Source organism: Hemiscyllium ocellatum, chromosome 19, assembly GCF_020745735.1.
Source record: "Hemiscyllium ocellatum isolate sHemOce1 chromosome 19, sHemOce1.pat.X.cur, whole genome shotgun sequence".
NCBI classification, from domain to species: Eukaryota; Metazoa; Chordata; class Chondrichthyes; order Orectolobiformes; family Hemiscylliidae; genus Hemiscyllium; species Hemiscyllium ocellatum.
Window position 1 is genome coordinate 36,621,617 of NC_083419.1, and position 21,269 is coordinate 36,642,885.

Here is a 21,269-nt window from a genome sequence, read left to right on the forward strand (position 1 = left end):
GTATCCTCATTCCAGTCGCTGGTTGCTAGTGTCCTCACTCTGGATGATGATATCCTCACTCTAGACACTGGCATCCTCACTCGCATGCAGGTATCCTCACTCCAGTCACTGGTATCCTCACTCCGGTCACTGGTATCCCCATTCCGGACAATGGTATCCTCACTCCAATCACTGGTCACTGATATCCTCAGTCCGCTCACTGGTATCTTCACTCCAAGCGCTGGTCGCTTGTATCCTCACTCCAGTCTTTGGTATCCTCACTCCGGTCACTGGTATCCTCATTCCAGTCACTGGTATCCTCACTCCGGTCGCTGGTGTCCTCACTCTGGTCACTGGTATCCGCACTCCGGTCACAGGTATCCTCACTCCTGTCGAGGTCGCTAGTATCCTCACTCCGGTCACTGTTATCCTAACTCCAATCACTTGTATCCTTACTCCAGTCATGAGTATTCACACTCTCACCACTGTTATCCTCACTCCCGTCGCTAGTGTTCTCACTCCGGTCACTGGTATCCGCACTCCGGTTGCTGGTATGCTCACTCAGGTCGCTAGTCGCTGGTATCCTGACTCCGGTCGCTGACATTCTCACTTCGGTAACGGGTATCCTCACTCCAGTCACTGGTTTCCTCACTCCGGTTGCTGATATCCTCACTCTGGTTGCTGGTATCCTCACTATAGTCGCTGGTATCCTCACTCCGGTCACTGGACGCTGGTAACCTCACTCTGGAAGCTGGTATCCTAACTCCGATCGCTGGTCGCTGGTATCCTCACTCCAGTCACTGGCATCCTCACTCCAGTCGCTGGTATCCTCACTCCTGTCACGTGTTGCTGGTATCCTCACTCCAGTCGCTGGTATCCTCCTCCCCAGTCACTGGTATCCTCACTCTGGTCACTGGTCACTGGTATCTTCACTCCGTTTGCTGATAACCTCACACTGGTCACTGGTATCCGCATTCCGGACGATGCTATCCTCACTCCAGACACTGGCCATTCGTATCCTCCCTCCGTTCACTGGTACCCTCACTCTGTTCATTGGTATCTTCACTCTGGATGCTGATATCCTCAATCCGGATATTGGTACCCTCTCTCCAGCCACTGGTCACTGGTATCCTCATTCCGTTCGCTGGTATCCTCACACCGGTCGCTGGTATCCGCATTCTGGTCACTGTTATCCTCACTCCAGTCACTGGTATTCTCACTCCGGTCATTGGTTGCTGGTATCCTCACTCTGGACACTGATATCCTCACTCTAGACGCTGGTATCCTCACTCCGCATGCTGGTATCCTCACTCCAGTCTCTGTATTCTCACTCCAGTCGGTGGTATCCTCCTCTCCAATCGTTGGCATCTTCACTCCAGTCACTGGTCGCTGGTATCTTCACTCCGTTTGCTGATATGCTCACACCGGTCACTGGTATCCGCATTCCAGTCGCGGCTATCCTCACTCCAGACGCTGGTCATTGGTATCCTCTCTTCCTTTGCTGGTATCCTCACTCCAGACACTGGTATTCACACTCTGGATGCTGGTATCCTCACTCCAGTCACTGGTATCCTAACTCTGATCGCTGGTCGCTGGTATCCTCACTCTGGATGCTGATATCCTCACTCTAGATGCTGGCATCCTCACTCCGCATGCCGGAATCCTCACTCCAGTCACTGCGATCCTCACTCCAGTCACGGGTTGCTGGTATCCTCACTCCAGTCGCTGGTATCCTCACTCCTGGTCGCTGATATCCACACTACAGTCGCTGGTATCCTCATTGCAGTCGCTGGTTGCTGGTATCCTAACTGGATGCTGATATCCTCACTCTAGATGCTGGTATCCTCACTCCGCATGCTGGTATCCTCACTCCAGTCACTTGTATCCCCACTCCAGTCTCTGGTATCCTCCTCTCCCGTTGCTGGTATCCTCACTGTGGTCACTGGTCGCTGGTCACTGGTCGCTGGTATCTTCACTCCGTTTGCTGATATCCTCACACCGGTCACTGGTATCCGCATTCCAGTCACTGCTATCCTCACTCCAGACACTGGTCATTGGTAACCTCCCACCGTTCGCTGGTATCCTCACTCCGGTCACAGGTATCCTCACTCCAGTCGCTGGTATCCTCACTCCGGTTGCTGGTATCCTCACTCCGGTTGCTGGACGCTGGTATCCTCATTCCAGTCACTGGTCACTGGTATCCTCACTCCGGTCGCTGGTATCCTAACTCCCATCGCTGGTCGCTGGTATCCTCACTCCGGTCACTGGTATCCTCACTCTGGTCGCTAGTATCCTAACTCCCATCGCTGGTCGCTGGTAGCCTCACTCCGGTCGCTGGTCGCCGGTAGCCTCATTCCGGTTAATGGTATCCTGACTCCGGTCACTGATATCCTCACTCCGGTTACTGGTATTGTCACTCCAGTCGCTTGTATTCTCACTCTGATCGCTGGTATTCTCACTCCGGTCACGGGTATCCTCACTCCTGTCGCTGGTATCCTCACTCCAGTCACTGGTATCCTCACTCCGGTCGCTGGTCGCTGGTATCCTCACTCCGGTCGCTGGTTGCTGGTATCGTCACTCCGGTTGCTGGTATCCTCACACCGGTTGCTGGTAACTGGTATCCTCACTCCGGTTGCTGGTATCCTCACTTCGGTCGCTGGTATCCTCTCTTCAGTCGCTGGTATCCTCGCTCCAGTCATTGGTATCCGCACTCCGGTCATTGGTATCCACACTCCAGTCACTGGTCACTGGATTCCTCACTCTGGTCGCTGGTCGCTGGTAGCCTTGCTCCGGTTAATGGCATCCTGACTCCGGTCACTCAATTCTCAATCCGGTCACGGATATCCTCACTCCAGTCGCTGGTATCCTCACACCGGTTGCTGGTCGCTGGTATTCTCACCCTGATCGCTGGTATCCTCACTCCGGTCGCTGGTCACTGTTATCCTCACCCTGATCGCTGGTATCCTCACTCCAGAAGTTGGTATCCTCACTCTGGTAGCTGGTATCCTCACTTCAGTCGCTGGTATCCTCACTCCAGTCACTGGTTGCTGGTATTGTCACTCCGGTTGCTGATATCCTCACACCGGTCACTGGTATCCGATTCCGGTCGCTGCTATCCTCACTCCAGACATTGGTCATTCGTATCCTCCCTCCGTTCACTGCTATCCTCACTCCGGTCGCTGCTATCCTCACTCCACTCGCTGGTCGCGGGTATCCTCACTCTGGTCTCTGGTATCCTCACTCCAGTCGCTGGTATCCTCACTCCGGTCGCTGCTATCCTCACTCCGTTCGCTGGTATCCTCACTCCAGTCGCTGGTTGCTGGTATCCTCATTCTGGACGCTGGTATCCTCACACTAGACGCTGGCATCCTCACTCTGCATGCTGGTATCCCCACTCCAGTCACTGGTATCATTACTCCATTCGCTGGTATCCTCCTCTCCATTCACTGGTATCCTCACCCGAGTCACTGGTCGCTGGTATCTTCACCGTTTGCTGATATCCTCACACCGGTCACTGGTATCCGCATGCCGGTCGCTGCTATCCTCACTCCAGACACTGGTCATTGGTTTGCTCCCTCCGTTCGCTGGTATCCTCACTCCAGTAACTGGTCACTGGGATCTTCACTCTGGTTGCTGATATCCTCACACCGGTCACTGCTATCCGTCTTCCAGTCACTGCTATCCCCACTCCAGACACTGGTCATTGGTATCCTCCCTCCGTTCGCTGGTATCCTCACTCCGGTCACTGGTATCCTCACTCCAGTCACTTGTATCCTCACTCCAGTCGCTGGATGCTTGTATCCTCACCCCAGTCACTGGCATCCTCACTCTGGACGCTGATATCCTTACTGTGTTCACTGGTATCCTCACTCTGGTCGCTGGTCGCTGGTAGCCTCTCTCTGGCCACTAGTATCCTCACTTCGGTCGCTGGTATCCTCGCTCCAGTCGCTGGTATCGTCACTCTGGTCACTGGTATCCACACTCCAGTCACTGGTCGCTGGATTCCTCACTCTGGTCGCTGGTATTCTCACTGCGGTCACTGGTCGCTGGTAGCCTCACTCCGGTCGCTATTCACTGGTAGCCTCACTACGGTTAATGGTATCCTGACTCCGTTCATTGGTATCCTCACTCCGGTCAGTGGTATTCTCACTCCCGTCGCTTGTATTCTCACTCTGGTCGCTGGTATTCTCACTCCGGTCACCGATCCTCACTCCAGTCGCTGATATCCTCACTCAGGTCGCTGATATCCTCACTCCAGAAGCTGGTATCCTCACTCCGGTTGCTGGTATCCTCACTCCAGTCGCTGGTATCCTCACCCTGATCGCTGGTATCCTCACTCCGGTAGCTGGTATCCTCACTTCAGTCACTGGTATCCTTGCTCCAGTCGCTGGTATCCTCACTCCGGTCACTGGTTGCTGGTATTGTCACTCCGGTTGCTGGTATCCTCACCCCTGTTGCTGGTTACTGGTATCCTCACTCTAGTCGCTGGTATCCTCAGTCCGGTTGCCGGTATCCTCACTCCGGTCGCTGGTATCCTCACTTCGGTCACTGGTATCCTCGCTCCAATCACTGGTATCCGCACTCCGGTCATTGGTATCCACACTCCAGTCACTGGTCACTGGATTCCTCACTCTGGTCGCTGGTCGCTGGTAGCCTCACTCCGGTTAATGGCATCCTGACTCCGGTCACTGGTATTCTCATTCCGGTCGCTTGTATTCTCACTCTGGTCGCTGGTATTCTCACTCCGGTCAAGGGTATCCTCACTCTCGTTGCTGGTATCTTCACTCAGGTCACTGATATCCTCACTCCAGACACTGGTATTCTCACTCCGGTCGCTGGTATCCTAACTCCCATCGCCAGTCGCTGGTATCCTCACTCCGGTCACTGTTATCCTTTCTCCAGTCGCTGGTATCCACACTCTGGTCACTGGTTGCTGGTATCCTCACTCCAGTCACTGGTTGCTGGTATCCTCACTCTGGATGCTGATATCCTCACTCTAGACGCTGGCATCCTCACTCCGCATGCTGGTATCCTCACTCCAGTCACTGGTATCATTACTCCATTCACTGGTATCCTCACTCTGGTCGCTGGTCGCTGGTATCTTCACTCCGTTTGCTGATATCCTCACACCGGTCACTGGTATCCGATTCCGGTCGCTGCTATCCTCACTCCATACACTGGTCATTCGTAGCCTCCCTCCGTTCACTGCTATCCTCACTCCGGTCGCTGGTATCCTCACTCTGGTCTCTGGTATCCTCACTCCAGTCGCTGGTTGCTGGTATCCTCACTCTGGACGCTGGCATCCTCACTCTGCATGCTGGTATCCTCACTCCAGTCACTGGTATCATTACTCCATTCGCTGGTATCCTCACTCTGGTCACTGGTCGCCGGTATCTTCACCGTTTGCTGATATCCTCACACCGGTCACTGGTATCCGCATGCCGGTCGCTGCTATCCTCACTCCAGACACTGGTCATTGGTTTGCTCCCTCCGTTCGCTGGTATCCTCACTCCAGTCGCTGGTATCCTCACTCCAGTAACTGGTCACTGGGATCTTCACTCTGGTTGCTAATATCCTCACACCGGTCACTGTTATCCGTATTCCGGTCACTGCTATCCTCACTCCAGACACTGGTCATTGGTATCCTCCCTCGGTTCGCCGGTATCCTCACTCCGGTCACTGGTATCCTCACTCCAGTCACTGGTATCCTCACTCCAGTCGCTGGATGCTTGTATCCTCACCCCAGTCACTGGCATCCTCACTCTGGACGCTGATATCCTTACTGTGTTCACTGGTATCCTCACTCCGGTCGCTGGTCGCTGGTAGCCTCCCTCCGGCCACTAGTATCCTCACTTCGGTCGCTGGTATCCTCGCTCCAGTCGCTGGTATTCTCACTCCGGTCACGGATCCTCACTCCAGTCGCTAATATCCTCACTCAGGTCGCTGATATCCTCCCTCCAGTCGCTGGTATCCTCACTCCGGTCACTGGTATCCTCACTTCGGTCGCTGGTATCCTCACTCCAGTCGCTGGTATCCTCACCCTGCTCGCTGGTATCCTCCCTCCAGTCGCTGGTATCCTCACTCCGGTCACTGGTATCCTCACTTCGGTCGCTGGTATCCTCACTCCAGTCGCTGGTATCCTCACTCCAGCCACTGGTCGCTAGTATCATCACTCCGGTTGCTGGTATCCTCACTCTGGTTGCTGGTTACTGGTATGCTCACTCCAGTCAATAGCCGCTGGCATCCTCACTCTGGTCGCTGGTATCTTCAGTCCAGTTGTTGGTATCCTCACTCCAGTCGCTGGTATTCTCACTCTGGTCACTCGTCGCTGGTGGCCTCCCTCCGGTCACTGGTATCCTTACTTCGGTCGCTGGTATCCTAACTCCGATCGCTGGTCGCTGGTATCCTCATTCCGTTTGCTGATATCCTCACACCGGTCACTGGTATCTGCATTCCGGTAGCTGCTATCCTCACTCCAGACACTGGTCATTGGTATTCTCCCTCCGTTCGCTGGTATCCTCATTCCGGTCGCTGGTATACTCACTCCAGTCTCTGGTATCCTCACTCCAGTCGCTGGATGCTCTTATCCTTACTCTGGACGCAGGTATCCTCATTCCAGATGCTGGTATCTACACTCCAGTCACTGGTATCCACCTCTCCAGTCGCTGGTATCCTCACTCTGGTCAGTGGTCGCTGGTATCCTCGCTCCAGTCCCTGGTATTCTCACTCCAGTCACTGGTCGCTGGTATCCTCACTCCGGTCACTGGTAACCACACTCCAGTCGCTGGTATCCTCACTCCGGTCCCTGGTATCCTCACTTCGGTCGCTGGTTGCTTGTATCCTCACTCTGTATTCTGGTATCCTCACTCTGGACACTTATATCCTTACGCTGGACGCTGGTATCCTCACTCCAGACACTGGTCACTGGCATCCTCACACTCCGGTCGCTGGTATCCGCATTCCGATCACTGGTATCCTCACTCCAGACACTGGTCGCTGGTATCCTCCCTCTGGTCACTGGTATCCTCACTCCAGTCGCTGGTATCCTCCCTCTGGTTGCTGGTATCCTCACTCCGGTCACTGGGTGCTCTTATCCTTACTCCGGACGCTGGTGTCCTCACTCCGGATGCTGGTATCCTCACTCCAGTCCCTGGTATCCTCACTCCACTCGCTGGTATCCACCTCTCCAGTCACTGGTATCCTCACTCTGGTTGCTGGCATCCTCACTCCAGTCACCGGCCACTGGTATCCTCGCTCCAGTAACTGGTCGCTGGTATCCTCACTCCAATCACTGGTATCCACATTTGGTCACTGCTATATTCACTCCAGTCGCTGGTGTCCGCACTCCATTCCCAGATATCCTCGCTCCGATTGCTGGTTACTGGCATCCTCACTCTGGTCGCAGGTATCCTCACTTCGGTCATTGGTATCCGCATTCCGGTCACTGCTATCCTCACTCCAGACACTTGTCATTGGTATCCTCCCTCCGTTCGCTGGTATCCTCACTCCGGTCACTGGTGTCCTCACTCCGGTCGCTGGTATCCTCACTTCGGTCCTTATATCCTCACTCCAGTCCCTGGTATCCTCAGTGCGGTTGCTGGTTTCCTCACTCCAGCTGTTGGTATCCTCAATCCGGTCATTGGTCGCTAGCATCCTCACTCCGGACACTGGTATCTGCACTCCAGTCACTGGACACGGTATCCTCGCTCCAGTCACTGGTAGCTTCCCTCTGGTCACTGGTATACTCACTCCAGTCACTGGTATACTCACTCCAGTCATCGGTATCCTCACTCCGGTCGATGGTCACTGGTATCCTCACCCCGCTCGATGATATCCTCACTCCGGTCGCTGGTATCCTCTCTTCGGTTGCTGGTATCCTCGCTCCAGTCGCTGGTATCCGCACTCCGGTAATTGGTATCCACACTCCAGTCACTGGTCGCTGGATTCCTCACTCTGGTCGCTGGTCGCTGGTAGCCTCACTCCGGCTAATGGCATCCTGACTCCGGTCACTGGTATTCTCAATCCGGTCACTTGTATTCTCACTCTGGTCGCTGGTATTCTCACTCCAGAAGCTGGTATCCTCACTCCGGTTGCTGGTATCCACACTCCAGTCGCTGGTATCCTCACTCCGGTCACTGGTTGCTGGTATCCTCACCCTGATCGCTGGTATCCTCACTTCAGTCGCTGGTATCCTCACTCCAGTCACTGGTTGCTGGTATTGTCACTCCGGTTGCTGGTATCCTCACTCTAGTTGCTGGTAACTGGTATCCTCACTCCGGTCGCTGGTATCCTCACTCCGGTCGCTGGTATCCTCACTCCAGTAACTGGTCGCTGGTATCCTCATTCCAGTCACTGGTATCCACATTTGGTCACTGGTATATTCACTCCGGCCGCTGGTATCATCACTCCGGTCGCTGGTATCCTTACTCCGGTCACTGGTAACCAGACTCCAGTCGCTGGTATCCTCACTCCGGGTCCCTGGTATCCTCACTTCGGTCGCTCGTCGCTGGTGGCCTCCCTCCGGTCACTGGTATCCTCACTCCGGGTGCTGGTATCTGCACTCCACTCACTGGTCATGGCATCTCAGTTCGGTTACTGGTAGTCGCCCTCCGGTCACTGGTATCTTCACTCCGTTTGCTGGTATTCTCACACCGGTCGCTGGTATCCTCACTCCAGTCGCTGGTATCCTCACTCCAGTCGCTGGTAACTGGTATCCTCACTCCAGTCGCTGGTATCCTCACACTGGTCGCTGGTATACTCACTCCAGTAACTGGTCGCTGGTATCCTCATTCCAGTCACTGGTATCCACATTTGGTCACTGGTATATTCCCGGTCGCTGGTATCATCACTCCGGTCGCTGGTATCCTTACTCCGGTCACTGGTATCCTCACTCCAGTCGCTGGTATCCACACTCCAGTCCCTGGTATCCTCACTCCAATCCCTGGTATCCTCAGTCCGGTTGCTGGTTACTGGTATCCTCTCCCCGGTCGCTAATATCTCACTCCAGTCACTGGTCGCTGGCATCCTCACTCTGGCCGCTGGTATCCTCACTCCAGTCGCTCGTCGCTGGTAGCCTCCCTCCGGTCACTGGTATCTGCACTTTGGTCGCTGGCATCCTCACTCCGGGCGCTGGTATCTGCAGTCCAGTCACTGGTTACGGTCTCCTCACTTTGGTTGCTGGTATCCTCCTCTCCAGTCCCTGGTATCCTCCCTCCGTTCGCTGGTATCCTCACTACGGTCGCTGGATGCTCTATCCTTACTATGGATGCTGGTATCCTCACTCCAGATGCTGGTATCCTCACTCTGGTCTCTGGTATCCTCGCTCCAGTCCCTGGTATCCTCACTCTGGTCACTCATCGCTGGTGGCCTCCCTCCGGTCACTGGTATCCTTACTTTGGTCGTTGGTATCCTAACTCCGATCGCTGGTCACTGGTATCTTCACTCCGTTTGCTGGTATTCTCACACCGGTCGCTGGTATCCTCACTCCAGTCGCTGGTATCCTCACTCCGGTCGCTGGAAACAGGCATCCTCACTCCGGTCACTGGTATTCTCACTCCAGTCACTGGTCGCTGGTATCCTCACTCCAGTCACTGGTAACCAGACTCCAGTCGCTGGTATCCTCACTTCGGTCGCTCGTCACTGGTGGCCTCCCTCCGGTCACTGGTATCCTCACTCCGGGTGCTGGTATCTGCACTCCACTCACTGGTCACGGCATCTCAGTTCGGTTACTGGTAGTCGCCCTCCGGTCACTGGTATCCTCACTTCGGTCACTGGTATCCTCACTCCCGTCACTGCAATCCTCACTCCGATCGCTGTTATCCTCACTCTGGTCACTGGTATCCTCTGTCCGGTCGCTGGTATCCTCACTCCAGTAACTGGTCGCTGGTATCCTCACTACAGTAACTGGTCACTGGTATCCTCACTCCAGTCACTGGAATCCACATTTGGTCACTGGTATATTCACTCCAGTCGCTGGTATCCTCACTCCGGTCGCTGGTATCCTCACTCCAATCCCTGGTATCCTCACTCCAGTCCGTGGTATCATCAGCCCCATTGCTGGTTACTGGTATCCTTTCCCCGGTCGCTAGTATCTCACTCCAGTCACTGGTCGCTGGCAACCTCACTCTGGTCGCAGCTGGTATCCTCACTCCGGTTACTCGTCGCTGATAGCCTCCCTCCGGTCACTGGTATCTGCACTTTGGTCGCTGGCATCCTTACTCCGGGCGCTGGTATCTGCAGTCCAGTCACTGGTCACGGTCTCCTCACTTTGGTTGCTGCTATCCTCACTCCAGTCACTGGTATCCTCACTCCGGTCGCTCATCGCTGGTGGCCTCCCTCTGGTCACTAGTATCCTCACTTCGGTCGTTGGTTGCTTGTATCCTCACTCTGTTTTCTGGTATCCTCACTCTGGACACTGATATCCTTACACTGGACGGTCGTATCCTCACTCCAGTCACTGGTCGCTGGTAACCTCACACTGTCGCTGGTTGCTGGTAGCCTCACTCCGGTTAATGGTATTCTCACTCCGATCGCTTGTATTCTCACTCTGGTCGCTGGTATTCTCACTCTGGTCACGGATATCCTCACTCCCGTCGCTGGTATCCTCACTCAGGTCGCTGGTATCCTCACTCCAGTCACTGGTCGCTGGTATCCTCACTCCAGTCGCTGGTCGCTGGTAGCCTCACTCCGGTTAATGGTATTCTCACTCCGATCGCTTGTATTCTCACTCTGGTCGCTGGTATCCTCACTCCGGTCGCTGGTATCCTCACTCCGGTAGCTGGTATCCTCACTTCGGTCGCTGGTATCCTCGCTCCGGTCGCTGGTATACTCACTCTGGTTACTGGTATCCTCAGTCCGGTTGCTGGTATCCTCACTCCAGTCGCTGCTATCCTCACTCCAGTCGCTGGTATCCTCACTCCAGTAACTGGTCGCTGGTATCCTCACTCCGGTCACTGGAATCCACATTTGGTCACTGGTATATTCACTCCAGTCGCTGGTATCCTCACTCTGGTCTCTGGTATCCTTACTCCGGTCACTGATATCCTCACTCCAGTCGCTGGCATCCTCACTCCCATCCCTGGTATCCTCACTCCAGTCCGTGGTATCATCAGCCCCGTTGCTGGTTACTGGTATCCTCTCCCCGGTCGCTAGTATCTCACTCCAGTCACTGGTCGCTGGCATCCTCACTCTGGTCGCAGCTGGTATCCTCACTCCAGTTGCTCGTCGCTGATAGCCTCCCTCCGGTCACTGGTATCTGCACTTTGGTCACTGGCATCCTCACTCCGGGCGCTGGTATCTGCACTGCAGTCACTGGTCACGGTCTCCTCACTTTGGTTGCTGCTATCCTCACTCCAGTCACTGGTATCCTCACTCCGGTCGCTCATCGCTGGTGGTCTCCCTCTGGTCACTAGTATCCTCACTTCGGTCGCTGGTTGCTTGTATCCTCACTCTGTTTTCTGGTATCCTCACTCTGGACACTGATATCCTTACTCTGGACGGTGGTATCCTCACTCCAGTCACTGGTCGCTGGTATCCTCACACCCGTCGCTGGTCGCTGGTAGCCTCACTCCGGTTAATGGTATTCTCACTCCGGTCACTTGTATTCTCACTCTGGTCGCTGGTATTCTCACTCCGGTCACAGGTATCCTCACTCCCGTCGCTGGTATCCTCACTCAGGTTGCTGGTATCCTCACTCCAGAAGCTGGTATCCTCACTCCGTTCGCTGGTATCCTCACTCTGGTCGCTGGTATCCTCACTCTGGTCGCTGGTCGCTGGTATCCTCACCCTGCTCGCTGGTATCCTCACTCCGGTAGCTGGTATCCTCACTTCGGTCGCTGGTATCCTCACTCCGGTCGCTGGTATACTCACTCTGGTTACTGGTATCCTCAGTCCGGTTGCTGGTATCCTCACTCCAGTCGCTGGTCGCTGGTATCCTCACTCCCATCCCTGGTATCCTCACTCCAGTCCGTGGTATCATCAGCCCCGTTGCTGGTTACTGGTATCCTCTCCCCGGTCGCTAGTATCTCACTCCAGTCACTGGTCGCTGGCAACCTCACTCCGGTCGCTCATCGCTGGTGGTCTCCCTCTGGTCACTAGTATCCTCACTTCGGTCGTTGGTTGCTTGTATCCTCACTCTGTTTTCTGGTATCCTCACTCTGGACACTGATATCCTTACTCTGGACGCTGGTATCCTCACACCGGTCGCTGGTCTCTGGTACCCTCACTCCGGTTAATGGTATTCTCACTCCGATCGCTTGTATTCTCACTCTGGTCGCTGGTATTCTCACTCTGGTCATGGGTATCCTCACTCCAGAAGCTGGTATCCTCACTTTGGTCGCTGTTATCCTCACTCCGGTCACTGCACTCCTTACTCCAGTCACTGTTATCCTCACTCCGGTCACTGGTATCCTCACTCCGGTCGCTCGTCGCTGGTATCCTCCCTCCAGTCATGGTATCCTCACTCTGGTCACTGCTCTCCTCACTCCAGTCACTGTTATCCTCACTCCAGTCACTGTTATCCTCATTCCGGTCACTGGTATCCTCACTCCGGTCACCGGTATCCTCACTCCGGTCGCTCGTCGCTGGTATCCTCCCTCCAGTCATGGTATCCACACTTTGTTCATTGGTATACTCACTCCAGTCACTGGTCACAGTAACTTTGCTCCGGTCACTGGTATCCTACTCCGATCTCTGGTATCCTCACTCCGGTCACTGTTATCCTCACTCCAGTCACTCGTCGCTGGTAGCCCCCGCTACGGTCACTGGTATCCGCACTTTGGTTGCTGGTATCCTCACTCCAGTCGCTGGTATCCTCACTCCGGTTGCTGCTATCCTCACACCGGTCACTGGTATCCTCACTTCGGTCGCTGGTATCCTCACTCCAGTCACTGGTTGCTGGTATCCTCACTCCGGTCGCTGGTAGCCACCCTCCGGTCACTGGTATCCTCACTCTGGGTGCTGGTATCTGCACTCCAGTCACTGGTCACGGTATCCTCACTCCGGTGACTGGTATCCTCACTTCAGTCACTGCTATCCTCTCTCCAGTCATTGGTATCCTCACTTTGGTCGCTGTTATCCTCACTCCGGTCGCTGGTATCCTCACTCCAGTCACTGGTATCCTCACTCCGGTCACTGCACTCCTCACTCCAGTCACTGTTATCCTCACTCCGGTCACTGGTATCCTCACTCCGGTCGCTCGTCGCTGGTATCCTCCCTCCAGTCATGGTATCCTCACTCTGGTCACTGCTCTCCTCACTCCAGTCACTGTTATCCTCACTCCGGTCACTGGTATCCTCACTCCGGTCGCTCGTCGCTGGTATCCTCCCTTCAGTCATGGTATCCTCACTCCAGTTGCTGCTCTCCTCACTCCAGTCACTGTTATCCTCACTCCGGTCACTGGTATCCTCACTCCGGTCACCAGTATCCTCACTCCGGTCGCTCGTCGCTGGTATCCTCCCTCCAGTCATGGTATCCACACTTTGTTCATTGGTATACTCACTCCAGTCACTGGTCACAGTAACTTTGCTCCGGTCACTGGTATCCTACTCCGATCTCTGGTATCCTCACTCCGGTCACTGTTATCCTCACTCCAGTCACTCGTCGCTGGTAGCCCCCGCTACGGTCACTGGTATCCGCACTTTGGTTGCTGGTATCCTCACTCCAGTCGCTGGTATCCTCACTCCGGTTGCTGCTATCCTCACACCGGTCACTGGTATCCTCACTCCGGTCCCGGGTATCCTCACTCCGGTTGCTGCTAAAATCACGCCAGTCACTGGTATCCTCACTCCGGTCCCTGGTATCCTCACTCCGGTCACTGGTATCCTCACTCCGGTCACTGGTATCCTCACTCCGGTTGCTGCTAAAATCACGCCAGTCACTGGTATCCTCACTCCGGTCCCTGGTATCCTCACTCCGGTCACTGGTATCCTCACTCCGGTTGCTGCTATCCTCACTCCAATAGCTGGTATCCTCACTCCAGTCACTGGTCGCTGGAATCCATGCTCGGGTCACTGTTATCCTCACTCTGGTCGCTGGTATCCTCAGTCCGGTTGCTGGTATCCTCACTCCGGTCGCTGGTCGCTGGTAGCCTCCCTCCGGTCACTGGTATCCTCCCTCAGGTCGCTGGTATCCTCGCTCCAGTCACTGGTATCCTCACTCCGGTCGCAGGTATCCACACTCCAGTTGCTGGTATCCTCACTCCGGTCACTGGTATCCTCACTCAAGTCACTGGTAGCCTCCCTCCGGTCACTGGTATCACATAAATGTGATGTTATGTCATAAATAGCTAGAATCAAGAAATTGCAGGAGTGTTTCACACACTGATATGAATTGAATCTGTATCATAGCTGTCTCCTATGGGGTTGGAAAGTAATTATTCCACCATGATCTCCTGAGATTTTTGGAACAGCTTTATCAAAACCACACATGGAGGAAATCAAAAGCAAGAAGCAAATTTTGTTACCACAAGATAGTTAAAGATATTGACAAATTGGTGCAGAACATATTATCAAAGAAAATACAAGTTCATGGTAGAGGAGTAATGTATTGGCATGGTTAGAAAATTATTTGACTAACAGGAAACTGAGAGAAGATATAAGTAGGTCATTTTTTAGTTGACAAGATATAATGAGTGGTGTGCCACAGGGATCAGTGCTGGTGCCTCAACTATTTATAGTTAAAATAAATTATTTGGATGAAGGAAAAAAAAAGAAATGGTTGACAAATTTGTGATGACAAAGATGAATAGGAATGTCAGCTGTGAAGAGGACATAAGGAAGCTACAAAAGGATAGGTCACGAGGTAAGTAGGCAGGGATCTGGCAAATAGGGTTAAATGTTGGGAAATTTGAAATTGTCTATTTTGATAGGAAAGATAAGCATATAATCTAAATGGTGAGAGATTACAGTTCTCTAAGATACGGAGGGATGTGAATCATAAAACGTCGGTGTGCAGGTACAGCAAGCAATTAGGTAAGTTAATAGAATGTTATTGGTTATTGAAAGGGGAATTGAATACAGAAATTGGAAGGCTATGCTTCAGAGCTACAAGGCATTTCTGAGGCTACATTTGAAGTACCATGTATGGTATTCATCATTGTATGCAAGAAAATATATCAATACCTTAGAAATGGTTCCGAGGAGGTTTAATAGGCTAATTTACAACTCTGACTCTCCAGCATCTGCAGTCTTCATTTTGTCTTAGTGTGTAGATTGGGCATGTTGTCTCATGAGGTTGGATAGACTGGAGTTTAGAACAGTAAGAGGCAACTTGATTGAAAAATCTAAGCTCCTGAGAGATCTGGACAGAGTGAATCTGAAAAGAATGATTCATCTTGTGGGAGGTAATTTTATTTTCTTTCAGAGGATCATTGCAACACTTTGGAACGTGCATCGTCAAAAGATGATAGAAGCAGATTCTTTTAATATATTTAAGGCAGAAGTAGAGAGTTTCTAGATAAACATAAAAACACAGAAGATAGGAGCAGGAGGAGGCCATTCAGCCCTTCAGGCCTGCTCCGCCATTCATCATGATCATGGCTGATTATCAAACTCTGAGAAACAATGGCAGTGAACAGTTACTGCGGATAAGCCATGAAATTATTGAATGGTGGAGTAGGTTTCAGAGTCTGTGACTTACCCCTGCTCTTGGTTTATATATTCAAATACCCATATATTTTTTACAATATGTCTGAGACTGAGAAATGAGGCAACTAAGATTCCTATCATGAGTACCTCTCAATATTTTTGAGTGAGAAGGGGAAAAGGTGTCTTGATTTGATCAATAGTTAAAGCAAGTGCAAAAATATTGAATTTGTGACTAATCTCACCAGTGCAAAACTATTGAGGTATTGAGAAGTTGCAATTTGCAATATTTAGGGTAGTATCAGACAGTGGTTCAGAGTTTCTGCCAGAGGGTTTAAAATATTTCTAGGTCAGAATGCAGTCAAATTCACCCTAATACCACATACCATCTGCATGAAACAGGGCTGAAGAGTCAGAGTCATGGAGATGTACAGCACGAAAACAGACCCTTCAGTCCAACTCATCCATGCCGACCAGATATTCCAACCTAATCTAGTCCCATTTGCCAGCATTTGGCCCGTATCCATTCAAACCCTTCCCATTTTTATATACCCATCCAGATGCCTTTTAAATGTTGCAGTTGTACCAGCCTCCACCACTTCCTCTGGCAGCTCATTCCATACACGTACCACCCTCTGTGTGAACAAGTTGCTCCTTAGGTCCCTTGTAAATTTGTCCCCTCTCACCCTAAACCTATGCCCTCTAGTTCTAGACTCACCCAACCCAGAGAAAAGATCTTGTCTATTTATCCTATCCATGCCCCTCATGATTTTATAAACCTCTATAACCTCTATAAGGTCATCCCTCAGCCTCTGATGCTCCAGGAAAAACAACCCCAGCCTGTTCAGCCTCTCCACACAGCTCAAATCCTCCAACATCCTTGTAACTCTTTCCTGAAACCATCAAGTTTCACAACATCCTTCCGATAGGAAGGAGACCAGAATTGCATGCAATAGTCCAACAGTGGCCTAACCAATGTCCTGTACAGCTACAACATAACCTCCCAACTCCTATACTCAATACTCTGACCAATAAAAGAAAGCATTCCAAGTGCCTTCTTCACAATCCTATCTACCTGCGACTCCATTTCAAAGAGCTATGAACCTGCACTCTAAGGTCTCTTTGTTCAGCAACACTCCCTAGGACCTTACCATTAAATGTATAAGTCCTGCTAAGATTTGCTTTCCCAAAATGTATTACCTCACATTTATCTGCATTAAACTCCATCTGCCACTCCTCAGCCCATTTGGCTCAGCTGATCAAGATCCTTCTTTGCTGTCCACAATACCTCCAATTTTAGTGTCATCTGCAAATTTACTAACTATACCTCCTATATTCATACCCAAATAATTTACGTAAATGACAAAAAGTAGAGGGCCCAGCATCGATCCTTGTGGCACTTCACTGGTCACAGGCCTTCAGTCTGAAAAACAACCCTCCACCACCACCCTCTGTCTTCTACCTTTGAGCCAGTTTTGTATCCAAATAGCTAGTTCTCCCTGTATTCCGTGAGATCTAACCTTGCTAATCAGTATCCTATGGGGAAACTTGTCGAATGCCTTACTGAAGTCCATATAGATCACATCTACTGCTCTGCCCTCATCAATCTTCTTTGTTATTTCTTCAAAAGACTCAATCAAGTTTGTCAAGTTTCCCACGCACAAAGCCATGTTGGCTATCCCTAATCAGTCCTTGCCTTTCCAAATACATGTACATCCTGTCCCTCAGGATTCCCTCCAACAACTTGCCCACCACCGATGTCAAAGGCAATCACTTCTATAGCTTCCCACAGAGTGCTCGGGTACACCTGATCAGGTCCTGGGGATTTATCCACCTGTATGCGTTTCAAAACATCCAGCCACTTCCTCCTCTGTAATGTAGACATTTTTCAAGATGTCACCATCTATTTCCCTACAGTCTGTATCTTCCATGTCCTTCTCCACAGTAAACACTGATGTAAAATACTCATTTAGTATCTCCCCCATCTCCTGCGGCTCCACGCAAAGGCGCCTTGCTGATCTTTGAGGGGCCCTATTCTGTCCCGAGTTACCCTTTTATCCTTATTTGTAAAAGCTCTTTGGATTCTCCTTAACTCTATTTGCCAAAGCTATCTCATGTCCCCTTTTTCTCCTGCTGATTTCCCTCTTATGTATACTCCTACTGTCCTTACACCCATCTAAGGATTCACTCGATCTATCCTGTCAATACCTGACATATGCTTCCTTCTTTTTCTGAACCAAACCCTCAATTTCTCTAGTCATCCAGCTTTACCTACCAGCCTTTCCTTTCACTCATAAGCCTTCATCAGGAAACCCTGCCCCAGCTCCCAGCCCTGCCATGGGTTAAACATATGACCACCGCCACATCTCCATCCTCACAGCTGGCCTACGGAACCAAATGATCCCATGTCGACTCCGGAATACATTCACACCAACACAATTTGGACCTGAACAGGATGACCAGAATGCATTACAAATCCAAAACCTTCAGCAATGATTCTCTTTCGGGATCCTCCGTTCCATGTTAGCATCCACGCGCCACCATCTACTCTCCCTGCAGTCAGGCCGGCCACAGCTCAGGGCAACTCTCTCCCAGACCTAAGGTGGACCTCTGCTGTTCTACAACCTCAGAAGAATTTACACGCTCAGGAAACATTTTATCTCCACAATAATTGGACAAGAAATAACAGAAGTTAAACAAACTTTCATATACCTACCTCAACACATGGGTTACCTTCACAATTTCAGACCCTTCCCCTGGCCTCCCGAATGCTCAGACACCATTAGCCACACAGCGGCTCTTTCCGCAGGCATCAGGGGGAACGATGACATCACTTCTGCCCCCGTTGTAACACGGACAGCAGACACTGCAAACCACACCACCTCCACGATCACTGCCCAGACACCACCTCCACGATCACCACCCAGACACCCACCACCACAATCATCACCCAGACACCCACCACCACAATCATCACCCAGACACCCACCTCCACGATCACCACCCAGACACCCACCACCACAATCATCACCCAGATAACCACCACCACAATCATCACCCAGATACCCACCTCCACGATCACCACCCAGACACCCACCTCCACGATCACCACCCAGACACCCAACTACACGATCACCACCCAGACACCCACCTCCACGATCACCACCCAGACACCCAACTACACGATCACCACCCAGACACCCAACTACACGATCACCGCCCAGACACCCAACTACACGATCACCACCCAGACACCCAACTACACGATCACCACCCAGACACCCAACTACACGATCACCGCCAAGACACCCACCTCCACGATCACTGCCCAGATACCACCTCCACGATCACCGCCCAGATACCACCTCCACGATCACTGCCCAGATACCACCTCCACGATCACCACCCAGACACCCAACTACACGATCACCGACCACACCCCCACCTCCATGATCACCACCCGGACACCCACCTCCACGATCACCGACCACACCCCCACCTCCATGATCACCACCCGGACACCCACCTCCACGATAACCACCCGGACACCCACCTCCACGATCACCGCCCATACACCCACCTCCACAATCACCTCCCCCACTCCCATCTCCACGATCACCGCCCAGATACACAGCTCCACGAACTCCGCCTGGATACCGACCTCCACGATCACCGCCCAGACACCCACACCTGCAAACACCGTGAAGATGTCCCCCTCCCCTCCTGTTGCTCTTATCAGATTCACCACCTCCAGCACAATCATGATGCCTGTTCTATTCATCATTTCCACCCCAATTGACCCCACTGCAACCACTTCCTTCCTTAAAAACATCACTCACCTTGACACGGATGGCTCCATCATCAATCATTCACGACGCCACTTCCACCCCCAAGGACTCCGCGGTGGGCCCCACTTCTGCGCCCCGTTGTAAACGCCACTTCTGTTGGTGACATTACTGCTGACCCTAAAATCACGCCACTGAAGTTATTGTCCCCAACCCCACACCCAGCTGCAGCTCCACCTCACCTCCCAGCTCCCAGCCCTGCCATGTGCTAAATCCTGATGAAGGTCTGAAACATCTATTCCCCTGCTCCTCAGATGCTGCCTGACCTGCTGTGCTTTTCCAGCACCACACTCTCAATTCTGATCTCCAACACTTACTCTTAGCCTTCCCTTTCATGCTGACAAGAATATACTTTCTCTGGATTCTCGCTATCTCATCTCTGAAGCTTCCCATTTTCCAGCTGTCCCTTTTACCTGCGAACATCTGCCCCCAATCAGCTTTTGAATGTTCTTGCCTAATACCGTCAAAATTAGCCTTCCCCAACTTAGAACTTCAACTTTTAGATCTGTTCTATCCTTTTACATCAATATTTTAAAACTAATGGAATTATGGTCACTGGTCCCAGAGTGCTCCCGTACTGAAACCTCAGTCACCTGCCCTGCCTTATTTCCCAAGAGTAGGTCAAGTTTTGCACTTTCTCTAGTAGGTACGTCCACAGACTGAATCAGAAAATTGTCTTGTACACACTTAACATATTCCTCTCCATCTAAACCTTTAACACTATGGCAGTCCCAGTCGATGTTGGGAAAGTTAGAGAGAAGTAAAGATCACAAAAAAAATATTTGCAGTAGCGTTCGCTGACAAACTAGGTAATAATTTCCATCTTTCTCTCATTAAGACAAAATAGACAATTTTTTGTTCTTTTGCAGAATAACCCCACAATCTACAACAAGTTGCTCACCTTATGAGTCAGTGTTTAAGTGTGCTGCTCTGACAAGGTTTAGTTGGTTAGTTCTGACATCAACAGCAAAGTAAAAGAACACTAAGACAAAGTAAGGATGAGACTAAGAGTTCAGGGCTGCTCAGAAGGTCATAGTGAAAAACAACAAGATAATAATCTCAGAGACCACATTTCTTTTCACTCGGACTGATATAGCGACAAAACCAGGAGTATCTTTCAATTTAGAAATCAAATGCTGGAAAGAGAAAACAAATTGGCTACCTTCAAAGGAAATGTGTTTTTTGCCAGTGTACTTCCAATTCACATAACTTGGGAATTAGAGTGTATTTTAAACAATGAAGTTAGCAAGGTGTCAAATTTGGTAAAATTGTTAAAGAAGAGCAACAAGGCAAATGCAAGGCATTGATAAGGAAATGATAAACTGTGATCGGAAAGAATACAGAGTATGAATTGGAGCATAAATCAATAGATAAGTTATAAAAAGATAAAATTAAATAAATGTAACATTTGAAATTAATAGATTAACCGTGTGCACTAATAGAAATAAATAATTACACTCTGGTAGACACTACAGAAACATGGCTGCAGGATTACAGATTTGTGATGAATTTTGTAACAAATTGTTGCAATATAAGAACAGGAGGAGTCCATTCAGTCCCTCCAGCCTGTTCCACCATTCAATGAGATCATGGTTGATCTGTGGCCTCACTCCATACGCCTGCCTTTGGCCCACATCCCGTGTGGGCGGCACGGTGGCACAGTGGTTAGCACTGCTGCCTCACAGCGCCAGAGACCCGGGTTCAATTTCCACCTCAGGCGACTGACTGTGTGGAGTTTGCACGTTCTCCCCGTGTCTACGTGGGTTTCCTCCGGGTGCTCTGGTTTCCTCCCACAGTCCAAAGATGTGCGGATCAGGTGAATTGGCCATGCGAAATTGCCAGTAGTGTTAGGTAAGGGGTAAAT